At 36.6% G+C, this 15667-nt stretch overlaps 1 long non-coding RNA gene across 2 annotated transcripts; it reads left to right on the forward strand.

Moving 5' to 3' along the window:
* Positions 1 to 1129: 1129 nt before the first annotated feature.
* Positions 1130 to 15322, forward strand: LOC122227549. Of its 2 annotated transcripts, XR_006206113.1 has the most exons (4): positions 1130 to 1354; positions 1441 to 1501; positions 9365 to 9478; positions 10924 to 11025. It is a non-coding gene; the product is annotated as an uncharacterized LOC122227549 (long non-coding RNA). The 2 variants fall into 2 exon arrangements; XR_006206114.1 differs by lacking the exons at positions 9365 to 9478; positions 10924 to 11025 and adding an exon at positions 15217 to 15322.
* Positions 15323 to 15667: the final 345 nt, after the last annotated feature.

Genomic DNA, 15667 nt, shown 5'->3' on the forward strand with positions numbered 1-15667 from the left:
GCTTGGACTGTAAGGGTCCTTAGATAAATGCCTTTCATTATTCTGCCCAGCACATGTTTTCATATGAAACCATGGAGGTACAGGAGGATTTGCCTTGGCATAATTTTGACAACTCAAAGACAGGCTTCCCTCAAACAGTCAGTTTTACTAGGGTGCATTTTTAAAAGAGTCTAAGTATACACTTTATTATCTTTAAATTTAATTCATTTAAGTGTCACAGATATAAGGATCTACTATTGGGGCACATTTTAAACCGCATTTAAAAAATATTTTGGCTCTACATTTCCAATTTTTGAAATTTATAATAAGGAAATAAACTAATGAGGGGCGCCTGGGTGGCTCAGTCGGTTAAGCATCCGACTTCGGCTCAGGTCATGATCTCGCGGTTTGTGAGTTCAAGCCCCGTGTTGGGCTCTGTGCTGACAGCTCAGAGCCTGGAGCCTGCTTCGGATTCTGTGTCTCCCTCTCTCTCTGCCCCTCCCCTTCTCATGCTCTGTGTCTCTCTATCTCAAAAATAAATAAAACATTTTAAAAAAAGGAAATAAACTAATGAGAACAAAAATAGCCCATAATGTTATTGATTCATTTAAGATTATCTATTTGATGAAATAGAATGCATCCATTACAACTCATGTTTTGAAAATATATTTAATTCGATGGGAAAACTATTAATGATATAAACACTAAATAATAATGCAAGACTCCAATTTTGTTACACACATATGATAACGGGAGAAATTGAAAGACAGAGAGGAAGGGAAGGGTAGGGATGCATTCCTGTGCTTGCAGGAATTCCAGATTAGCTACAAACAGACACAGCAGGTAGGCAGGTGTTAGATATCTTTGAACAGGCTGAATAGAAAATCTGGGCCTCAGAACAATCCAGAAGAAAAAGAAAATAATAATAAGTTACCCAACAGCTCCCTACTATGCTCGGTTTCTAACTGGTCAGTTTTCCCATGGGCAGGTACATTAACTGGACTTAAGCCTGCTAAGGTCAGAAGTGGTGACATGAGCAGAGTTCTCTGGCCTCAGAGGTGGGATCCTGTGGTTCACAACTACTCTGACATCACAATGGAACTGACAGGAAGCAATAAGCCTAGACTCCAGGGGGACTCCTGAGATAGAATCTAAGAAGTCCGTGAAACATCACTGACATATCACCTCAGACTTTGAAGTACTCTCTGCCCATTTTTTGAGCACACCCTGGCAACTAGCTATGCTACCACATACTGTATTGTCACATGGAATGCTATTGGTTGGAAAGAGTTACCAGCAAGTTGGCACGTTGCCTCTCAGAGCCCCACAAAGCTGGTCACAGATTCTGCTGCTTTTGTTTCTCCAAACCAATATGGTATTCCATGTTCCCTGAACTTTTGACTTGTCCTAAGGCAAAATTTTTTAGACCCAAGCTGACATTTTTCTTCTCTTACCTTGCAGTCAACAGGAAAACTTTATCTCTTTCCTTTTTAGAAGTTATATATGGGCATTCATCTCACAGGTAATTTTTAAAAATAGCTTTATTAAGACATAATTCATATAACATGCAACTCATCATTTAAGTGTATGATATTTTTAAGTTTTTTATTTAAATTACAGTTAACATACAGTGTGATGTTAGTTTCATGTGTATACTTACATTCAACACCTGATTATTATCACAACAACTGCATCTGTTTATCCCATCTCCCAACCACCTCCTCTCTGGTAACCATCAGTTTGTTTGCTATACTTAAGAGTCAATTTCTTGGCTTCTCTCTCTCTCTCTCTCTCTCTCTCTCTCTCTCTTTTTGTATATGCACAATTTGTTTTGTTTTTTAATTCCAGCTATAAGTGAAATCATATGGTATTTGTCTTTCTTTGATTGACCTATTTAATTCACTTAACATAATACCCTCTAGCTCCATCTGTGTCATTACAAAATGGCGAGATTTCATTCTTTTTTATGGTTGAGTAATATTTCATTACATGTATATGTCACTTCTTTTTTTAATGTTTATTTAGAGAGAGACAGAGACAGAGAGACAGAGAAAGAGAGAATGAGTGGGGGAGCAAGAGAGAGAGAGAGGGAAAGAGAGAATCGCAACCAGGTTCCATGACACTGGGCTTCATCCCAGGACCATGAGATTATGACCCAAGCCAAAATCAAGAGTCAGTTGCTTAACTGATAGAGCCACCCAGAGGCCTCATATACCACTTCTTCTTTATTCATTCATCGGTTGATGGGCATTTGGGCTATTTCCATAATTTGGCTATTATATAATACTGTTATAAACATCAGGATGCATGTATCCCTTTGAATTAGTATTTTTATATTTTGGGAGTAAATACCCAGTAGTGCAATTGCTAGATCACACAGTAGTTCTGTTTTGAACTTTTTGAGGAAGTTTTATGCTGTTTTTCAGACTGGCTTCACCCATTTGCATTCCTACCAACAGTGCAAGAGAGTTCCCCCTTCTCCACATCTTGCCAACACCTGCTGTTTGCAGGTTGCTGATTTTAGCCATTCTGACAGGTGTGAGGTGATATCTCATTGCAGTTTTGATTTGTATTTCCCTGATGATGGTTTATTTTGAGCATCTTTTCATGTCTCCATTGGGCATCTGTGTGTCTCCTTTGGAAAAATATCTATTCATGTCTTCTGCCCATCTGTTAATTGTATTACTCTGTGCTCTATACAGAAAACCCAAAAGACTCCACCCAAAAGTTGCTAGAACCTATACATGAATTCAGTAAATTCATAGGATATAAAATCAACATACAGAAGTCTGTTAAATTTCTTTGTTTAATTATTTTTTGTTTTGTTTTGTTTTGTTTTGTTTTGGAGAGGGTGCACAAGTGGGGGAAAGTGGAAAAGGGAGAGAGAGAGAGAGAGAGAGAGAGAGAGAGGAGAGAATCTTAAGCAGGCTCCATGCTGAGTACATAGTCTGACATGGGGCTTGATCCATGACCCTGTATCATGACCTGAGCCAAAATCAAGAGTCCAATGGTCAACCAACTGAGCTACCCAGACACCCCAGAAATTGGTTGCATTTCTGTACACCAATAATGAAACAGCAGAAAGAGAAATTAAGGAATCAGCCCTATTTACAATTGCACCAAAAAGCATAAGATACCTAGGAAATAACCTAACCAAAGAGGTGAAAGACCTGTATTCTGAAAATTACAAAACACTAATGAAAGAGATTGAAGAGGACACAAAAAAATTGAAAGGCATTCCATGCTCATGGATGAGAAAACAAATATCATTAAAATGCCTATATTACCTAAAACAATCTACACATTTAATTCAATCTCTATCAAAATACCAAGAACATTTTTCACAGACCTAGAACAAACAATCCTAAAATTTGTATGGAATCAGAAATGCCCCAAATAGCCAAAGCAACCTTGACAAAGAAATCAAAGCTGGAGACGTTGCAATTCTGGACTTCTAGTTATATTACAAATCTGTAGTGATTAAAACAGTAAGATACTGACACAAATAGACAAATAGATTAATGGAACAGAATAGAAAACCCGGAAAGGAATGCACAGCTTTATGGTCGATTAATCATTGACAAAGCAAGAAAGAATATCCAATGAGAAAAAGACAGTCTGTTTAACCAATGGTGTTGGGAAAACTGGAGAGCAACATGCAAAAACAAACAAACAAACAAACAAAAAAACAACAGACCACTTTCTTACAACATATACGAAAATAAAATCAAAATGGACTAAGTACTTAAATGTGAGACATGAAACTGTAAAAATCCTAGAGGATGACACAGGCAGGAATGTCTCTCCCATTGTCCTTAGAAACTACTTCCTAAATATATTTCCTGAAGAAAGGGAAACAAAAGCAAAAATAAACATTTGGGACCGCAACAAAATAAAAAGCTTCTGCACAGCAAAGTAAATGACAAAACTAAAAGACAACCTACAGAATGAGACAAGATATTTGCAAATGACATATCGTATAAACGGTTAGTATCCAAAATATATACAGAACTTATAAAATTCAACACCCAAAAAATGAATAATTGAATTAAAGGCATTATTTAATGATTTTTTTATTATATTCACAGCTGGGAAACCATCATGACAATTGATTTTAGAATATTTTCATTACTCCCAAAACAATATAATACCCACTGGTATTTATTCTTCATTTGTCCCAAGACTCCTCAGCTCTACACAACTACTAACCTACTTGTGCTATAGTTTTAACTATTGTGGACATTCCATAGAAATGGAAGCATATAAGATGTGGTCTTCTTTGACTACTATCTTTCCATTTAGAAAAGGTTGTCCAAATCACCCATTCTGTAGCATGTATCAATACATTATTATTTTTATTGATAAATAATATACACTTATGTGGATATAACTCCATTTTATTCACTCATTCATGAGTTGGTGGACATTTGAGTTTATTTCCATTTTTTTTGCTGTTATAAAGACTGAAGAATGTTCTATAGAGGTTTGGTGTGGACATGTGCTTTCATTTCTTTTTAGTGTGTACCTAGGAGTGAAACTGCTGGGATGTATAGTCAATATACACTTAGCATTTGACAATGGCCACACCATTTACAATTGCACCAGCAATACATGAGGGCTCAGATTTCTCCAACCTTTGTCAACACTTGATCTCGTATGTTGTTTTCATTTTAGCCATTCTAATTCATGTGAAGTAATATTCCATTGTGTTTTTGATTTGCTAGTTAATTAATAATAAGCATCTTTTCATATGCTTATTGGCCACTTATATATCTTCTTTAGAAAGTTATTGATTAAAATTCTTTGCTTTTTATAATTTGGTTATTTGTATTATGATTGAGTTGTCAGTATTCTTTCAGATTCTGTGTTTCCCTCTCCCTGCCCTCCTCCACTTTCACTCTGTTTCTTTTCTTCAAAAATAAACAAACATTAAAAAATTAAAATAAATAAATAAACATTAAAAATGTTTTAAAAAGTTTATTATTGAGAGAGAGAGAAAGAGAGAGAGAGAGGGAGAGAAGGAGAGTGGAGGAAGGGCAGAGAGAAAGGGAGAGAGAGAATCCCAAGTAGGCTCTGCACTGACAGCAGAGAGCCCTATGCAGGGCTTGAACTCACAAACTGTGAGATCATGACCTGAGCCGAAGTCTGATGCTTAACCAACAGAGCCAGGCAGGTGCCGCCAAATACTACTCTCATTCTGTTCATTAATTTTTAATGTTAATGTTATAATTTGCACTATATATATATATATATATATATAATTTGCATTATATATATGCAAAGACAAATATATATAATATATATAATATATCATATTATACATAATATATGATATATTGTACATAATATATATGATATATTATATATAATATATACAATATATTTGTATTTGCATATATATATATTATATGTGTGTGTGTGTGTGTGTGTGTGTATATATATATATATATATATATATATATATAATCTTGATAGAATACAAAATTTCAGGTAGCCCCTGATAAGTTAGGACAGATATTTGTAAAAATTTGCAAATGAGGTCTGTGCTTTTCCATCTGGTTTGTGGGTGGGAAATGGGAACTGGACTGAGAGTGCTCAAGATCCCGGTTGCACTAGGAAGGAATACTGGGAAGGGTGAGTAAAACATCACAAAACTTTCCTGTCATTTTGGACACAACTTCCTCTTGATCATGTGTTTGCTTTGTTGCTTTAAACCTTTGTTTTACAAAGATCTTATTAAGTTGGTTCAGATATCTTCTTTAGGCAGGAGAACTGGGAGCTTCCTACTCTCCCATTTTACTGGAGCACTTTTCTGTTGTTGTTTACTTTCTTTAATTTTTTATTGAAAATAACACAGTATTATGTTAGTTTCAGGTGTACAACATATTGATTTAGCCATTCTATCCATTACTCAGTGCTCACCATGGTAAGTGTAGTCACCATCTGCCATTATACAACATTATTATATTATTGACTGTATTCCTGTACTTTTCATTTCTGTGACTTATTTATTTTATAGGCAGAATTCTGTTTCTCTTAATCTCCTTTATTTCACCCATCTCCTCACCCACCTTCCCTCTGACAACCACCAGTTTGTTTTCTGTATTTAAGAGTCTGGGTTTTGTTTTGTTTGGTTTGGTTTGGTTGTGTATTTGTTCATTTGTTCTTTATGTTCCAATGTGAGAGATATATGGTATTTGTCTTTCTCTGACTTATTTCACTTTCAGGCTCTGTTCATTTTTCTTTTTTCCCCTCCCTATTATTCCAATTGCATAATCTTTCTATTGATATATGTTCAAGTTTATTGATTCTTTTTAAAAAATAATTTGAGTATTATTGATAGAGTATTACATTAGTTTTAGGGGTAGAACATAGTGATTTGGCAAATTTATACATTATGTTATGCTCACCACAAGTGTAGCTACCTTCTGTCACCATACAACAAACACTATTACACTATCACTGATTATATTCTCTATGTTGTGCCTTTTATCCCCATGATTGATTCATTCCATAACTGGAAATCTGTATCCCCCATTCCCCTTCACCCATTTTCCCATATCCCACCCCCTTCCTCTCTGGCTACCATGAGTTTTTTCTCTGTATTTATAGTTCTGATTTCACTTTTTGTTTGTTTATTCATTTTTTTAGATCCCACAATAAGTGAAATCATTTTGTATTTGTCATTCTTTGTCTGACTTATTTCACTTAGCATAATAATCTCTAGGTCCACCCATTATGTCCCAAGTGACAAAAGCTCAACCCTTTTTATAGCTATATAATTTTCATGTGTGTGTGTGTGTGTGTGTGTGTGTGTGTGTGTGTGTGTGTGTACACCACATCTTTATTATCCATTTGTCTGTTGATGGACACTTAGGTTGCTTTCATATTTTGACTATTGTAAATAATGCTGTGGTAAGCATAGGGATGCATATATCTTTTCGAATGAGTGTTTTGTTTTTTTGGTTTGTAAACACCCAGTAGTGGAATTATTGGATCATATGGGATTTTTATTTTTAATTTTTTGAAGACTCTCCACACTATTTTCCACAGTGGCTATACCAATTAACATTCCAACCAGCAGTATACAATTGTGATTATTTTTTCTGCACATCCTTGCCAACACTTGTTATTTCTTGCCTTTTTTATTTCAATCATTCTGACAGGTGTAATGTGATATTTCATTGTGGTTTTAATTTATTTTTCTATGATAATTAATGATATTAAGCATCTTTTCCTGTGTCTGCTGGCCATCTGCATGTCTTTTTGGGAAAAAAAAATGTCTATTCAGATCCTCTGCCCATTTTTAATCAAATTATTTGGGGTTTTTTGGTGTTGAGTTGCATACTTTATATATTTTGGATATTAACCCCTTACCAAATATATCATTTGCAAGTATCTTGTTCCATTCAGTAGGTTGCCTTGTCATTTTGCTAACGGTTTCCTTCACAGTGAAAAAGACTTTTAATTTGATGTAGTCCCAATAGTTTATTTTTGCTTTTGTTTCCCTTGCCTCAGGAGACATATCTAGAAAAATGTTGCTACAGTGAATTTCAGAGAAATTACTGCCTGTGTTTTCTTCCAGGAATTTAAAAATTTTATTGATTTATTTTGAGCCACAGGGGCAGAGAGAGGGGCAGAGACAGAGAGAATCCCAACTAGGCTCTGCACTGTTAGCATATAACCCGAGGTGGGGCTCCATGAGATCATGGCCTAAGCCAATCAAGGGTCAGACACTTAACTGAGTCACCCAGGCACCCCACTTCCAGGATTTTCATAGTTTTAAATCTCACAATTAGGTCTTTAATGCCTTTTAGTTTATTTTTGCATAAGGTTTTAGAAAGTGGTCCAATTCTATTCTTTTACATGTCACTCTCCAGTTTTCTTTCTTTCTTTCTTTCTTTCTTTCTTTCTTTCTTTCTTTCTTTCTTTCTTCATATCTATTATCTATCTATCTACCTATCTTTCTATCATCTACCTATCATCTATATCTATCTATCTATCATCTATCTCTTTCTTTCTTTCTTTCTTTCTTTCTTTCTTTCTATCATCAATCAAGTTTTTATTCAAATTCCAGTTAGTTAGCATACTGTGTAATATCAGTTTCAGGTGTGCAATATAGTGATTTAACACTTCGATACATCACCTGTTGCTCATCACAAGTGTACTCCTTAATTCCCTTCACTTACTTCACCTATCCCCCCACCCACCTCCTCTCTGGTAATGATAATTTTGTTGTCTATAGGTAAGAGTCTGTTTCTTGGTTTGCTTCTTTCTCTCTCCTATTCTCCCTCTCTCTCTCCCTTTTTCCCTTTGCTTATTTGTTTTGTTTCTTAATGCCAGATCATGCCTACTCTTGAGCTCCTCTAGTGCATTTTTGTTTAAATTATAATTTTCAACTCTCAAATTTTTATTTTTGAATACTTTCTATTCATTATTTATATTATGTATGTGATGAGACATTATTATCATATCTTATTCATATTTGATTATTCTTTTATTTGGTTCTTTGAATATATTTTTAACAGTTTATTTGAGTCTTTCTCTCCTAAGTCCAACATCTGGGCCCTCTCACAGGCAGCTTCTGTTGTCTTCTTTCAGTTTCCTGTGTTGGGTCACACTTTGCTTTTTCTTCTATGTCTCACAACTTTTAGTAGAAAACTTGGTATTTCAGATAATATATTGTAGCCAGTGAAGATATTGATCTCTTCTCCCCATTATCCATGTTACTTGCTTTTTATTTGCTTAGTGTTTTCACTGGCCTTTTTCAATAAAATCCATTTCCCACACAGTCTGTGGTCTCTAATGTCTATCTTTAGAGGCTTTTAGCCTTGGACATGTACACTCACCCTATAATAAGAGTGGTTTTCGTAGGCCTTTCTTTTACTGTCTCTTTCTCTGATCTTGTTGTTAAACTACCTCTATATCACACATGGCTTTTGTCTAATTATTGACTGATTGCTTTGGTATTTATGACAATGACCTGGGACATACATTGCTCTACAGTATAACTCAATTAAATTTGAACCACTTTCCTGGAGTCATGTCTGAGTTTAGTTTTGGGGGCTTATTTTTAATGAACTTATTCTTTGAGGCTTAATCCTAGAAGGGATTTTCCTGGTTCTTGCTATAAAACTTTTATCTTGAGTATGATTTAGCTTGTTGCAGACTCTTCCACCAAAATATTTGTTTTCTGACATTGCCTTTAGACTTGAACTTCCCCATGCTCCATTTCAGTAAAATCACTTTCTTTGGGAAGAGCTACTGAGGTCTTTGCTCTTATTGCCTCCCTGTCCTCCTGCACAAATCCTCTGTGCTACTGTTTCTGATTATAGGGTGTCGACAATGGCCCACTTCTATAAAAGTGACACCCTTTCTTTACCAGCAGAGAACTGAAGAGGAATAGTAACATCTGATCTTCCCGCTTGGCATTTCTGCTAAAGAAACTCTACCCTATGAAGGAACTGGGACAAGATATATTGATGTCCGGTATTCTCAGGTATCCTTGTTGAAGGTAGAGTTTTCACCCTCCAATTGGGAGCTAGGTAGATTAAGAGATTCTTACATATTCTGGCAGCTCTTGTTTGGAATAGACTTTCTGTAACATGGAACGAGAGTGGATGAGAAATTCTAGTGTTTTGCATCTCCAAGGAATATGTTATCATACTAAACTTGGAGCTGGGGACAGGGAGCCTTATGTTATTAGCTGCACTCTCTTGAGAGAAAACTTCTGTCACATTGAACTGATGGAGTGGGAGTGGGTCATGACTCAAATGCCACAGACTCTTATTCTTCTTAATGAGCTCTAGTATTTTTTCCTGAATAAATGTTTCTCAATTTCCTATATGTCCTTAGATCAACTTCCATACTTTAAATATGTTTAAAAAATAAATTTTTCTATTTATGGTTATTTCACTGAGGAGTGTGTCCATAGAAATCTTCATCATGTCATTCAGGAAGCCCACCTACTCCCTTACAAATTTTTTTTCCCCCAAATGGCCATGTTTTTGTTTTTGTCTTTTTCTTTTTTGTTTTATTTATTTATTTATTATTTTTCATTTTATTTTTTTAAAATTTACATCCAAATTAGTTAGCATATAGTGCAACAATGATTTCAGGAGTAGATTCCTTAGTGCCCCTTACCCATTTAGCCTATCCTCCCCTCTCACACCCCCTCCAGTAACCCTCTGTTTGTTCTCCATATTTATGAGTCTCTTTTGTTTTGTCCTCCTCCCTGATTTTATATTATTTTTCTTTCCTTTCCCTTATGTTCATCTGTTTTGTCTCTTAAAGTCCTCATATGAGTGAAGTCATATGATATTTGTCTTTCTCTGAGTGAATAATTTCACTTAGCATAATAGCTTCCAGTTCCATCCACATAGTTGCAAATGGCAAGATTTCATTCTTTTTGATTGCCGAGTGATACTGCATTGTATATATACACCACATCTTCTTTATCCATTCATCCACAGATAGACAGTTGGGTTCTTTCCATACTTTGGCTATTTTTGATAGTGCTGTTATTAACAACCTTACAAATAATATTTAATCCCTACTTATACATTAAAAAATAATCTCCAACTTTTCTAAAAAAGCAGAATTTATTTTTGAAACAAAACTGTAATAAATGAGCATCAGAAAAATAAAAATCTGACATTTTCTGTGGAGGAAGTCCACAAGATAAGCATGACTTTATACCCAAGTCATCAAAAGTATATCTGTACACTTAACATGAGATGGAGGAAAGAAATAGACTCCTCTGATGAGAACATTTCTGTCAATTACAACACAAGAAAGTGAAGGGTCTAGTCAGTGTACAATTATGGCTGCCACAACGATGGTTAAGAGAAAGTTTCAGGCCCTGAAATTCTGAGACCATATGAATCTAAAGCTTAGTGGGATATTACTTAAACAATAATCTATACCAATTTACTCATTTCACAGGTGAAAATGCTGTGGAACACACAGGTGGGTTGTCAGAGCTGAGACAAGCCCCTCAGATTCCCAGTTCTGGGTATATGCAATGGGAAACATCATTGGACCTACTGTTACTCTCACCCGTAAAATACATAGAATTATATGAAGAAGCAAGTTAATTGTTTTTTTTCATATAATTTATTGTCATATTGGTTTCCGTACAACACCAAGTGCTCATCCCAACAAGTGCCCTCCTCAATGTCCATTACCTACTTTCTCCTTTCCCCCACCCACATCAATCCTCAGTTTGTTCTTAGCATTCAAGAGTCTCCCTCCCTCTCTGTAACTTCCTCCCCCCTTCCCCTCCCCAATGGTCTTCTGTTAAGTTTCTCAAGATCCACATATGAGTGAAAACATATGGTATCTGTCTTTCTCTGCCTGGCTTATTTCACTTAGCATAATACTCTTCAGTTCCATTCACGTTCCTGCAAATGGCAAGATTTTATTCTTTTTCATTGTCAAGTAGTATTCCATTGTATATAGAAACCACATCTTCTTTATCCATTCATCAGTTGATGGACATTTAGGCTCTTTCCATAATTTCACTATTGTTGAAAGTGCTGCTATAAACATTGGGGTACAAGGGCCCCTATGCATCAGCACTCCTGTATCCCTTGGATAACTTGCTAGCAGTTCTATTGATGGGTCATAGGGTAGATCTATTTTTAATTTTTTGAGGAACCTCCACACTGTTTTCCAGAGTGGCTGCACTAGTTTGCATTCCCACCAACAATGCAAGAGGGTTCCCATTTCTCCACATCTTCTCCAGCATCTATAGTCTCCTGATTTGTTCATTTTAGCCACTCTGACTGGTGTGAGGTGGTATCTGAGTGTGGTTTTCATTTGTATTTCCCTGATAAGGAGCGACGTTGAGCATCTTCTCATGTGCCTGTTGGCCATCTGGATGTCTTGTTTGCAAAAGTGTCTATTCATGTCTTCTTCCCATTTCTTCACTGGATTATTTGTTTTTCAGGTGCGGAGTTTGGTGAGTTCTTTATAGGTTTTGGATACTAGCCCTTTATCTGATATGTCATTTGCAAATATCTTTTCCCATTCTGTCAGTTGCCTTTTAGTTTTGTTTATTGTTTCCTTTGCAGTGCAGAAGGATTTTATCTTGATTAGGTCTCAATAGTTCATTTTTGCTTTTAATTCCCTTGCCTTTGGATATGCGTTGAGTAAGAAATCACTGCGGCTGAGGTCAAAGAGGTTTTTTTCCTGCTTTCTTCTCTAGGGTTTTGATGGTTTCTTGTCTCACATTCAGGTCCTTCATCTATTTTGAGTTTATTTTTGTGTATGGTGTAAGAAAGTGGTCTAGTTTCATTCTTCTGCATGTTGCTGCCCAGTTCTCCCAGCACCATTTGTTAAAGAGACTGTTTTTTCTTCCATTGGATACTCATTCCTGCTTTGTCAAAGATTAGTTGGCCATACATTTGTGGGTCCAATTCTGGGGTCTCCATTCTATTCCATTTGTTTATGTGTCTGTTTTTGTGCCAATACCATACTGTCTTGATGATTACAGCTTTGTAGTAGAGTCTAAAGTCTGGGATTATGATGCTTCCCGCTTTGGTCTTCTTCTTCAGTATTGCTTTGGCTATTTGGGGTGTTTTGTGGTTCCATACAAATCTTAGGATTGTTTTTTCTAGCTTTGAGAAGAATGCTGGAGCAATTTTGATTGGGATTGCATTGAATGTGTAGATTGCTTTGGGTAGTATTGACATTTTAACAATATTTATTCTTCCATTCCATTAGCATGGAAATTTTTTTCCATTTTTTTCTATCTTCTTCAATTTCCTTCCTAAGCTTTCTATAGTTTTCAGCATACAGATTGTTTACATCTTTTGTTAGGTTTATTCCTAGGTATTTTATGGTTCTTGGAGCAATTGTGGATGGGATCAGTTTCCTTATTTCTCTTTCTGTCGCTTCATTATTGGTGTACAAAAATGTTACTTCTTGCAAAGACTTAATTTTGCATCTATATTCTGGCACCTTTTGGCAGGTAAACTTGATGAGTCACTCATCTGAATTGGAGAAATACGCAATATTCAGCAACTTAAAGCTCGAAAATAAGGGCCTGGGTGGCTCACTCGATTAAGTGTCTGACCTCAGCTCAGGTCATGATCGTGTGATTTGTGACTTCAAGTTCTGTGCAGACAGCTCAGACCTGAAGCCTGTCAGATTCTGTGTCTCCCTCTCTCTCTGCCCCTACCCCACTCACGCTCTGTCTCTCTCTGTATCAAAAATAAATAAACATTAAAAAAATTAAATTTCAAAAATAGAATATTAGAATAGGAAATAACTTCATAAATGCCAGACTACTTGTCTGTACCAGGATTTCTAGCCATAGACAACAGAACACAGGCTGGCTAACTTAGAAAGGTAGTTGATCAGTATAAGATTGCATAGTTTAAAAGATCAGTAGGAAGGCTGGGGAAGTAGGCCTAGCCAACAAGCAGGCACAGGTGGAGACAGGTCCAACCAAGAATCCAGGTGATATCACAGTATGGAGACTAGTTAGTTGACAATGACACTACCTATGGCACCACCCCCAACCAGACTGTCACTGCCATACTCTGCTCTCCTCATGACCCTGCTGATCATTATCTCTGCCTTCCCTGAACTCTGGTCTATCCCTCAAGATTACAACCATTCAGGCCTAGGTCTTCCAAGGCAAAGGGGGTTGGAATCACCTAGCTACTCCATCTTTCATGGTGGGGGAAGGGTATCTAGATGCTAAGCAACCCCAAATGACAAATTCCCCCTACAACAGTTATTGCTACTATGATCCAATCGATCCCTCCTCACCCCTGAAAAGCTGTCCAGAAAGTTTCACCTTGCTCTGAAATACACGAACACTGAGACCATCCAGACTAAGTATTTTTCCCAGACCACAAAATCAGAGGCTCAGGGAGCAAAGCCAGGAGCAGAGTGACCCTGGTGTTCCTTCCCTTACATAACAGACCACAGTCCCACCTGCCAACTCTGCCTTCTCTTCCATTCTGAAATCCATGTCAATCCATGTAACCTCTGAGGTAGCAAAATGCATGCTGTGCATCGTACAGACACCCCACACATAAAATCATGCATTATCACAGTCCTGTACATGTCATAATTTCACCCTGTTTTCTAGTATCCTCATTGTTGTAGGACAGAAAGAAGGTGACAGATGTACGAAGACAAATCACATTCTAAGGAAGCCAAAAGGGAGTCCTGGTTATGAGGGAAACTGGGGGGGCAGTTATGGACACAGATGTCCATCATTCTGCTAAGGTTTTACTTAGTGTTTCCTAGGAACTCAGCCCTGGGATTCAACAGCTGAGGGAAAAGAGAGACAGAAAATATGACCCTTCCACCTAGGGGCTCACTCTTTAGGAAAATACAATCTGGATTTTAAAAAATACATAGGGGTGCCTGCAGGGCTCAGTCAGTTGAGTCCGACTCTTGATTTTGGCTCAGGTCCTGATCTCATTGTTCATGAGATCAGGCCCTGTTTCAAGCACTGTGATGACAGCACAGAACTTGCTTGGGATTTTCACAGAAACTGCTTGGGATTTTCTCGCTCTTGCTCTAGCTCTCTGCCCCTCCCCCCCCCCCCCCCCCCCGTCTCTCAAAATAAATAATAAATATTAAAAAATACACAAATAATTTCAATGGTTAATAAAGACTCAGCTCAGCAGGGGAAAACATAATTAAAAAAATTAAAGTATCTCTTGAATTTATTTTCTCTTGTATTCTTTTTAGCATTTTTACTTTTAAAATTAACATTTACCTGACTTAAAACCTCAAAGTTATTTTTTAATTAGTTTTTTTTTTTTTTTTTCAAAATTTAAATCTCAAGTTTTTAAATACAAGGTCTTATAGGTAGTATCTTTTGTTTCTGAAGCTGGACAACTTCTAGAGCTCATCTATCAGCCTAATGAATTAATCTTTTTTGGAGACTGAAATGCCATCAATATTTTTTGATATCTTTTCCAACTCAAAACAGCTAGATTTGATACAAGTTCAATGTCATTCCTTCAAAATTTAACTCATCTATTTGGGCTTGAAGTTCTAAAGAAAACACACCTGACTTTGTTCATAGAGTAAAGATATATTTTGCTCACGAGAAATTTTGGATTTCAATAAGACTCACTCTGCTGAAAAAGATGTAGACATAGCAATGAGCAAACCCAGCATTACCCCCAGGTCATGTTGGCAGGGAATGCAAAGTACAGCAATCTCCTTTCTATTTCCCCACTGTTGGTTGACCAAAAGCTTCTTTAGCTTTTCAGAGACTGAGTTCTACACTGATGTGATGGAAGGCCTGCCACAGAGTTCCTCTGGAGCTCTTCACAATGACTGTGTGCCAATTCAGATCGACACTGGTATGTTCGGGGATGGCTTCTGAGACAGTTTATATTTTCACAGTATATACAGCAAAGTGCTCAATGGTATTTTGATTTTGAAGTTTCTTCCTACTCCGCCTTATGAAATGTCATTACTGCAGTTACATGTCTTTCTGTTCTTTTCTTGGATCTAACCCTCTGGAAAAGTAACTACAGAAAGAGGAAACCAACTCTTGTTATGTAATTTGCTACTGGTATTGGTGGAAAGCCCTTTTGGTCTTCTTTGAGTAATCTGGTTTGGTGTTGAATTGGCAATTCCCTATATAAATATTGTCTGGGATTGCTCTGGGGATATTGTTGTATGTTATCTTAGCCCCCTTTGCCATGGA

The sequence above is a fragment of the Panthera leo genome, chromosome C1 (genome assembly GCF_018350215.1).
Source record: "Panthera leo isolate Ple1 chromosome C1, P.leo_Ple1_pat1.1, whole genome shotgun sequence".
Classification (NCBI taxonomy): Eukaryota; Metazoa; Chordata; class Mammalia; order Carnivora; family Felidae; genus Panthera; species Panthera leo.